Source organism: Physeter macrocephalus, chromosome 16, assembly GCF_002837175.3.
Source record: "Physeter macrocephalus isolate SW-GA chromosome 16, ASM283717v5, whole genome shotgun sequence".
Taxonomy (NCBI): domain Eukaryota; kingdom Metazoa; phylum Chordata; class Mammalia; order Artiodactyla; family Physeteridae; genus Physeter; species Physeter macrocephalus.
The window spans coordinates 30,787,112-30,796,385 of record NC_041229.1 but is presented as its reverse complement, the minus strand read 5'-3'; positions in this window follow the sequence as shown (position 1 = coordinate 30,796,385).

Below are 9,274 nucleotides of genomic sequence, written 5' to 3'. Positions count from 1 at the left end.
GATTGAGAACTTGGAGTAAGATATTAGAAATGGCCTGAATCTTTGTGACAAAAAAATGTGCCTTTACATTGCAAATTGGTAGAATCCTTCTAAACGGCGCTATATACCAAGAACCATAAAAGGGTTCATACATTTTTGGACATATTGCATATTCCTAAGAATTTTCAGTGAGAAATCAATGTAAAAGAATAAAAGCAAAAGAGTTTATTTTATTCTTAGTTATAAGAGCAAAAACTTGGAAACAACCTAAATGTCTAAAAATAGGGAAGTGGTTACGTAAGTGATAAAAATTCAATGTTATATAATTTTGTCATTAGAAAGGAAATAGCAGTGCATAAAATATTAAAAGAACAATTTTAACCATAAACGGAAAGCACAAAATTGGGCAAATTTGTTTCTGTCTGCTAAAGAAAAGTATAAAGGCAAAAAAGAAAACCTGGGGAAACGACGACAATAGTGTTAAGGTGGTAAGGCCTTATACCTAACCATATCTGTAAATCTTCCTCTAATGCTACCATACAGTTTTGTAAAAACAGTGAAAATTTCAGATATAGAGAACAAACTAGTGGTTATCAGAGGGGAGAGAGAAGGGGGGAGGAGAAGGATAGGGGTAGGGGACTAAGAGGTACAAACTATTAGGTATAAAATAAGCTACAAGGATATATTGTACAACACAGGGAATGTAGCCAATATTTTATAATAGCTATAAATTTACAAATTGTGAATCACTAAATTGTACACCTATACTTATATGATAATGTACATCAACTATGCTTAAAAAAATATGACATTTGCGCCACAAAAAAAACAGTGAAACTTTGAGAGACTATATCCATGTACCCTTTAAGTTTGTATTTGAGAAAATCTGTATGATGAACTCAATGGCATATTTTACTTATTCATTTGTTTGCCCACTCTTCATTTATTTACTCAGTCAAAAACTCTTGCATTTAGTCTATGGGCTGGTACTAGGCTTAATGCTGAGGTACAAAAGGTAAATAAAAAACCTGTTCCTACCTACCATGGTCTCAGAGTCTCCAGGGAGAGACTCAGATGTAAACTCAAAGTGTCCCGCATTGTAATTAGTGGAGTAACAGAGGTATTTCAGAGTCTAGATGAAGGCAGAAGAGGGCCAGCCTGTTTCTTCCTGGGCTGTTGAGAGTGGGAGTGGGATGGAGGAAAGGAGGGGTCAGGGTAGGCTTTCCATAGACAGGAGCTTTAGCTGAGTTCACCAGCAAGATGGGTGAGGTCAGAAGGAGGACTGGGCAAGGGAAGTGGGGAGGGGAGAATTCCAAGCTGAGGAATTATGGGGTGAGGAGATATTGAAAAGCATCTATTCCTAGGAAATTGAAGGTATTTCTATGCACGAGTCTATCTGGGGGCAGAACCAGGAGATGGGACAGAAAAGGTAGGCAGAGACCTGCCTGTTGGAGGACACCTCTCACCCACAGTTCGGATGACTGAATCAGCAAGGCAGAGGGAAGGAGTCATTTGCTGGGTGAGCCATGGGCAATGGTGAAAGCCAGGAGAACAAGTCCTACCCCAAGCTGAGATCTAAGAGCAGGAATGAAATGAAGTTCCAGGGCACAGAGCTGGAACATGTTGGCAAAACAAAGAAGGCAGAAGGTGAGCCGAATGCCCAGAGCAAGTCTGGAGCAGCCACAGTAGCAGCAAGGGCTTTTGAGGGCTTGATGGGTATATTTAAAGGTCACGGAGAGGAGTGCGCTGGGCAACGTCATGGAGCCTTGTGTGCCAGGCTAAGGCATCTAGACATTAAGGGTTTGTGATGGGAAACCACTAGAGTGTTTCTTTCCCAGGAATGACATGACTGGGTTTGCATTTACAGAAAGACTGCTCTGCAAGGAGCAAGCACACAGTGTAGACTGGAGGGGGTCACTGAGGGGTGAGTTTTAGGAGGCTGGGGTCAGAGGGCTAACAGTTATGTTTATCTTAGATCACGTACCATGAGAGACAAACATGTCAATATAGTTAGCATTTTGTTTATTCTTGTAAAATCCCAGGCCTGTAACGCAATGATCACTAATGTGAGCTTTTGAGGTTGGTGAGTAAATGTGTTTACAGCAGTCTCTATAAGGGGTGGGATGTCAAAAGTCCCATTAGAACACATTCCACTTGCCCAATCATTTTAATGAGTTAATTCTCTAAATTATAGACCTATTTCAGTATAGGAATCAGCAATTTCTGGAAATTGATAGCTTGCCCAGTAGTTTCTTTTGAAATCTCCATTTTTTTCCTCTAGAGTTTTGTCTTCATGTAAAATAAATTCAATCACTTTGAAGGATCTACCACAGCCCCACCACTTCCTCCTCTTCTATTTTCTTTTATATATGTTCGAAAATGTTTTTTGAGTGTCCTCTATGTGTTCCAGGCACTGTTCTGGGTGCAGGGAATGCAGAAGTGAGAAGGTGGCATTTGAGCAGAGATTTAAATGTAAGGAGAAAGTGGGTCTCATCAGTGTTTAGGGGGAAGAATATTCCAGGCAGAGGGAACAGTAGCTACCAAAGCCTTTAGGTGGTATAGAGTCTGGCGTGTCTGGGGAAGAGCCAGGAGCGAGTAGGAGACCAGAGCAGAGTGAACGAGGGGAGCGTGGTGGAGGGGTCAGAGCGGCAGCAGGGTGAATCTTGGCTGGGCTTGGATTCCTGCACCAGACTCCCCATGTGATGGGAGGCTCTGGGAGTGGGGGGATTGAGCATACGCACCACAGCGCATCCAACGTGTCTAAAAGGAAAACTGGCTGCTGTGGACATGTGTGAGTGCAAGCAGGGAGACCAGCTGGGCTGCTTGGTGTCCAGGCAAGAGGTGATGGTGGTTAGACTGGGATTCTCAAAGTGTGGCCCCTGGACCAGCAGCATCAGCATCATTTGGGGATTTGTAAATTCCTGGTCCCCATCAAGACCTGGGGATGAATCAGAAACTCTGGGGATGGAGGCCCAGTAACCTCTGTTTTAACAAGCCTGCCAGGAGATTCTGATATACGCTTATGTTCCAGGGCTGCTGGTGGGAAGAACTTATCAGATCTAGGATACACAGAGAGAGAGAGAGAGAGCTTCTGAGGCTTGCTGATGGCCTGTGTGTATCATGGATGAATCAAGAATGAATCTCATTATGTCTGAGCAAATGGTGAGGGAATGCAGTAAAGCATGGTGATTTTGAACATAAGTTTGAGGCAGTATGTCTGGATTTAAGTCCTAACCCCATCACTAAGTATCTGTGTGACTTTGGGCAATTAATGTCTCCTGCAAAAGCAGACTCTGAAACGATTTAGGTGCAGTGATCCCCAGAAGTGCTAGGAGGGGCTTCCTGTGTCATTTCCCTGGGGAGGGAAGAAAGCTAATAAAGCGTACATGAATGAGAAGGTTACCACTGTGGGCATTTGGGGTTCAGCCCCACTGGGGACCCTATGTGGAGCGTACTTCAGAACTGTCCCAGGAAGTGGGGGGGCAGCTGGGCTATTTATCTAGTAATTACTGTCTTCATTGGTTGAGGTTGCTCTTGGGACATTCCTTTTCAAAAACCTCTAGACTATCCCACATGGGCCAGGTATGTGCCTGTGACTAGAAAATGCCCTCAGAAAGAGGTAGGAATTGACTGTAGGTAAGTATAGGTGATGGTGAAGCTACAAGACTAGATGAGATTACCTACGGAGAGAGTAGATGGAGCAGAGAAATAGGGGAGCCTTGAGGACCCTTTAACCTTGAACATGGCATCCACTTGCCTCTTTCTCTAGCTGTTGAACTGGCTTTTGCTCTTCTCTCCCCAAGACCCCCCCACCATTAAAAAATAACCTATTATCTTCCTTCTTTTCTTTCTTCTTCCGTCCTCCTCTTCCCTGTTTCCCTCTCTCTTTCTCCTTCCTTCCTTCCTTCCTTCCTTCCTTCCTTCCTTCCTTCCTTCCTTCCTTCCTTCCTCCCTCCCTCCCTCTCTCCCTCCCTCCCTTTCTTATCAAAAAGCCATTAAATGAGGCCAAATGGGGATGGTAACTTGGGGAAGGCAAGCTTGAGCAGGGGTCACGGTGTGTGTATGTGGGGCAGGATCAAGAGATTGACTACACCTCGAGGACTAAGATAACAGGAGCCAAGTTTCTCACCATCAGAAAAGAGAAGTACAGCTACAGACAGGAGGGAAGCTACAATGAATGAAGTCTGAGCAAATGGGAATGAGGGTATAGGTGTAAACTCATAAGACACAGAAATAAATATGGAGCCAAATGTGCAAGCATGTGTGTATGTGTATACATATATGTATTTCCCATCAGTGTCCACTGAGAGGGCCTGGGAACAGGGATACACCAGCTACAACATGCACACTTTTCAGCCAGATTTTGTTTTCCAAATGCTACCTCGACTAAAAAGCACCAGGGCTTCTCGGAAATGGCAAATTCTAGAGCTGGGGGAGGAAAATGAAAAGATGAACCCGGAACATCGTGTGGTGCCAGGTAGCAAGGAAGTTCTCAAATAATGATGGAGACCTGTCAAAAGAACATAGCTAGCTTGTTGGGTCCCTCTGGCCTAATCTGGGATGCTGCTTAGCATCAAACTACATATTGATAGTAATGGGTTGCAGTCCATTAAATAAAATAGGAACCTATGAGTCTATACTGAAATAAACAAACTAATAATGAAGAGAAGAGAAAGCTCTTCCTTCCAGTAGAAAGCCAACTAACAAATAATTGTGGAAAGAACAATGACTTTAGGAAAATAGCCATTTGGAAACCATCTTAGTGATAATTGATTCAGGCAAGAAACATCAAGGGTTGCTAAAACTAGTGGGTGAAATGGAGGGAAGAAGGGGATTTTTACATGGTTACAAAGTATCATCTCACAAAATGTGTATTACTCAGGAAAAAAATTACCATTACCTGTAATGGGATTAAACAGACACTATATGTCACCCAATAGTTTCTGTGATAGTCTGGCCAAAAACACAAACCCAAATTGAAGAACATTCTATGAAATAACTGCCTATAATTTCAAAATTGTCAAGGTCATGAAAGTGTGAATAGAACATATTGTCTGCCATATCAGTAAACAAAGGATGCTGCAGCCATAAACCCACCACATTACAGCCACCCCAACAGTGAGTCCTGAGGGAACTCAGGAGAGAAACAGGATGCCTGCCATCTAACAGTCAGCCACTGCAGCCATGACAATACACCCCGAGGAGACTCAGGATGAGAAAGCACAGGATACTGGCCCCAGGTAGCTGAGGTGCATATCAAAGGAATGATTTCATTGAGCCCAGACTCTTGCATCTTCCCATACACAGAAAAGCACTAATTTCCTTAACTTGAGATGTCTGGTTTTCCTTAATTAACAATAATATTTTGATGCTCCAACCACCTGGTCTTTGCTGCAAAAGCTATATATCTTGGCTCCTCTCTTACCTGTTTGGAGCGGTCACTTAGAGTTAAAAGTCCAGGAAAGACAGAGGATCTGTTCCAGGTTGAAGGAAACGACAGGGACATGACCCCTGGGGCATAATTGGCAGAACGTGAATGAGGTCTCCAGCTGAGAGTCCTTTCTACTCTTCTTACAACTTTTCTGTAAGTTTAAAGCTGCTTCAAAATGAAAATTAAAAAAAGAAAACATTAAAAAACCGATCATCTAAATTATTCAGGCTCACCTTACTATGTGGAAAAATAGGATTTAGACTCACACAAGAGGAGCTACTTCACAGTGCTGCTCTGAGGAGCTAGTGAAAGAGTGTGAAAGCTATTTGTAAATTTAAATTGTTATATCCACTAAAGAGAAGAATAAATGCTAGAGATTTTGAGAACACTCAAGACAGAAAAAATTTATTGTAAACAATCTGTAAAACCATACTCATGAAAATTAAATTTAGCTTTGCTTAATTATGTAAGGGAAAAATAGAAATAAAAGATAAGTCCAAACAAGTTAAAAGTTTGTGATTCATTAAGTGCCTGTGATAAACCTCATTTTATATACAAAAGATATGATCTTTATTAATGGAAAAGATTTTTTTTTTCTGATGTCCTTTAACTAAGCATTGAAGAAATCTTCAAAGAGTATAGATTTGAAAGTTGCCAAATCATCAGGCTAAATATTAGCTTAGCTTGGTCTAGCCCTGATTGAGGAAGGAGAGTTATATGACCTCTCAAATTCCCAGAAAAAATTACAATGATCAGAAATGTGATATAATTTTAAATGTACATGAAACAAGTCATCCTAAATTGGGAAAATTAAATAATTAAATGATTTGTTCTCTGAATTCAAAAATATCTAAAAAATTTATCAAGTTAGGTAATAAAAACAATAAAGTTATGAGTACATTTGAATAGAGAAAGACATCATTACCATACTCAGTTTATGTGCTCCCATTCCAGCGTTTTAGCCAGATTATACCACATTATACCCATGTCCCTGTGTTCCTCCCTAGTCTCCTTAATTTAAGTTCTTTTCCTTTTCCAGGTCTTTAAATGGCTTTCTCCAGGGCCCATCACTAATCATCTTATTTGTGTGTTCTCTTCTATGTATTCTCATCTTCTATGTGTTCTCTCTGGGTAACCTCATAAATTACTGTAGTTCAAGATCCAAATATGCTGATGAAACCTCAATTTTTAATCATCAACCCAGATGACATATCTTTTTTAATACTTCATACTGAATATATTCAAAATAATTATTTTAAACATCTATGCAGGGTATGGAGAGGAACAATTTTAAAAGATATCCATTGTGTGTCTTCACCCAAAAACCCTGTGTTCTCCAGCCCACCCTGCCCCCAACAGCAATATGCAAAATAATCAGATGATGTATCTTTGAAGATATATCCAACAGTCTCCTGGAATCTCCACTTTACTCTCTTTCCATAGGCACTGTGTAGTGGGCATCTACTGTATTGTCTGCTTAGAGCAGCGGCACTGGTCGACTGGGAAGTTATACTTTCAAATATGTAATTTGAATGAAACTTCTTCTAGGCTGTGTCTCCCTGGAAGAAAGAAAATTCCTCCAGCTGAGAAAGGTACCTGACCCCTGCTGCGCCAGTCACAGTTTCCCATTTTTCTGGCTACATTTAATTGGTGTAGGAATAGGCCAATCAGTGACACAAGGGCAAGAATTAGACCAGCTTTCCAGGATTATTGAATTTGGGTTTAGAGACTGATCCCTTTTGGGGGATTGGAGATGTGAGGTTCTAAAGTTATTTGCAGCCATGTCCCCCACTGGGTGGAAATGCCAGATGCCCATAGGAGAAAATAAAGCAGAAACGAGAGGGAGATAAGGGGGGGAGGGGAGAAGGGGAGTGGGGAGAGCTGGAAGTGTTTCATCCTCCTTGAGGTTTAGATACACATATTTTTTTGTGATTGTGTGAGTCTTCTGGTAAATTTCCCCTTGATCTAAACCAATAGTTCAGTTCTAGTTGGATTTTTGTCACTTGGGTTCAAAATTCAGACTAATTCTCCTCTCAAATTCAAGTAAGTCCAAAATAAAGCTCATCATGTTTTCCAGTGTGCCTTTTCCACCCCTGGCCCATCCTATAACTCCTCTTATATTATCTAGCTTGGCAATGACACTAGCCTTCAGGATGGTATGTAGCCTCTATGCCCTGGTAGAACTGTCATGGTTGCTCATGGCCTTTTGATTCATCATTACTCAGCCATACTGGTAGATAAACATTTTTACTATCACCCTGCCAACATCTATCTAGAAATCAGGAATTTATCCTTGATTCCTGATTCCCTATACCTCTATTTGTTCTTCCATGGCTTTTTAGTTATGAAAATACTTATTTAATTTTTGCTATCTTTTAAATTTTTTGTTTTGAAATGATTTCAGGCTTACAAAAAGTTGCAAACATAGTACAAATAATTCACCTATACACTTCACACAGATTCTCCAAATGTTAACATATTACATAACCTTAGTCAAATTGTCAAACTCAGGAAACTAACTTTGGATACAGTACTGTTATCTAATCCAGTGGTTCTCATATTGTGGTCCAGGAACCCAGGGAGGTCCTTGAGGAACTTTCACAGGATCCATGAGGTTAAATTCCGCTATATTGCTAAGCATTATTTTTCTTCTCTATGCTCATTCTCTCATACATGTATGGTGTAGTTTTTCAGAGACTATATGACATGTAATATTGCAACAGAATAAATGCATAAGCAGATATGAGAAACAAATTTTCTTCTATAAAGCCAGACATTAAAGAGCTTTCTTAAAATGTGAAACAATGCCACTCTTCTATTTTTTTTTTTTTGGAAAATGTTATAAAAATGTGCTATGTTAACATGTAATATTACATGTTATTACATGTTATAATAAAATGGCTGGACTCTTTGACATAAATCCCAGCAAGATCTTTCTTCCACCTCCTAGAGTAATGGAAATAAAAACAAAAGAGAGAGAGAGAGAGCTTCTGAGGCTTGCTGATGGCCTGTGTGTATCATGGATGAATCAAGAATGAATCTCATTATGTCTGAGCAAATGGTGAGGGAATGCAGTAAAGCATGGTGATTTTGAACATAAGTTTGAGGCAGTATGTCTGGATTTAAGTCCTAACCCCATCACTAAGTATCTGTGTGACTTTGGGCAATTAATGTCTCCTGCAAAAGCAGACTCTGAAACGATTTAGGTGCAGTGATCCCCAGAAGTGCTAGGAGGGGCTTCCTGTGTCATTTCCCTGGGGAGGGAAGAAAGCTAATAAAGCGTACATGAATGAGAAGGTTACCACTGTGGGCATTTGGGGTTCAGCCCCACTGGGGACCCTATGTGGAGCGTACTTCAGAACTGTCCCAGGAAGTGGGGGGGCAGCTGGGCTATTTATCTAGTAATTACTGTCTTCATTGGTTGAGGTTGCTCTTGGGACATTCCTTTTCAAAAACCTCTAGACTATCCCACATGGGCCAGGTATGTGCCTGTGACTAGAAAATGCCCTCAGAAAGAGGTAGGAATTGACTGTAGGTAAGTATAGGTGATGGTGAAGCTACAAGACTAGATGAGATTACCTACGGAGAGAGTAGATGGAGCAGAGAAATAGGGGAGCCTTGAGGACCCTTTAACCTTGAACATGGCATCCACTTGCCTCTTTCTCTAGCTGTTGAACTGGCTTTTGCTCTTCTCTCCCCAAGACCCCCCCCACCATTAAAAAATAACCTATTATCTTCCTTCTTTTCTTTCTTCTTCCGTCCTCCTCTTCCCTGTTTCCCTCTCTCTTTCTCCCCCCTTCCTTCCTTCCTTCCTTCCTTCCTTCCTTCCTTCCTTCCTTCCTTCCTTCCTTCCTCCCTCCCCCC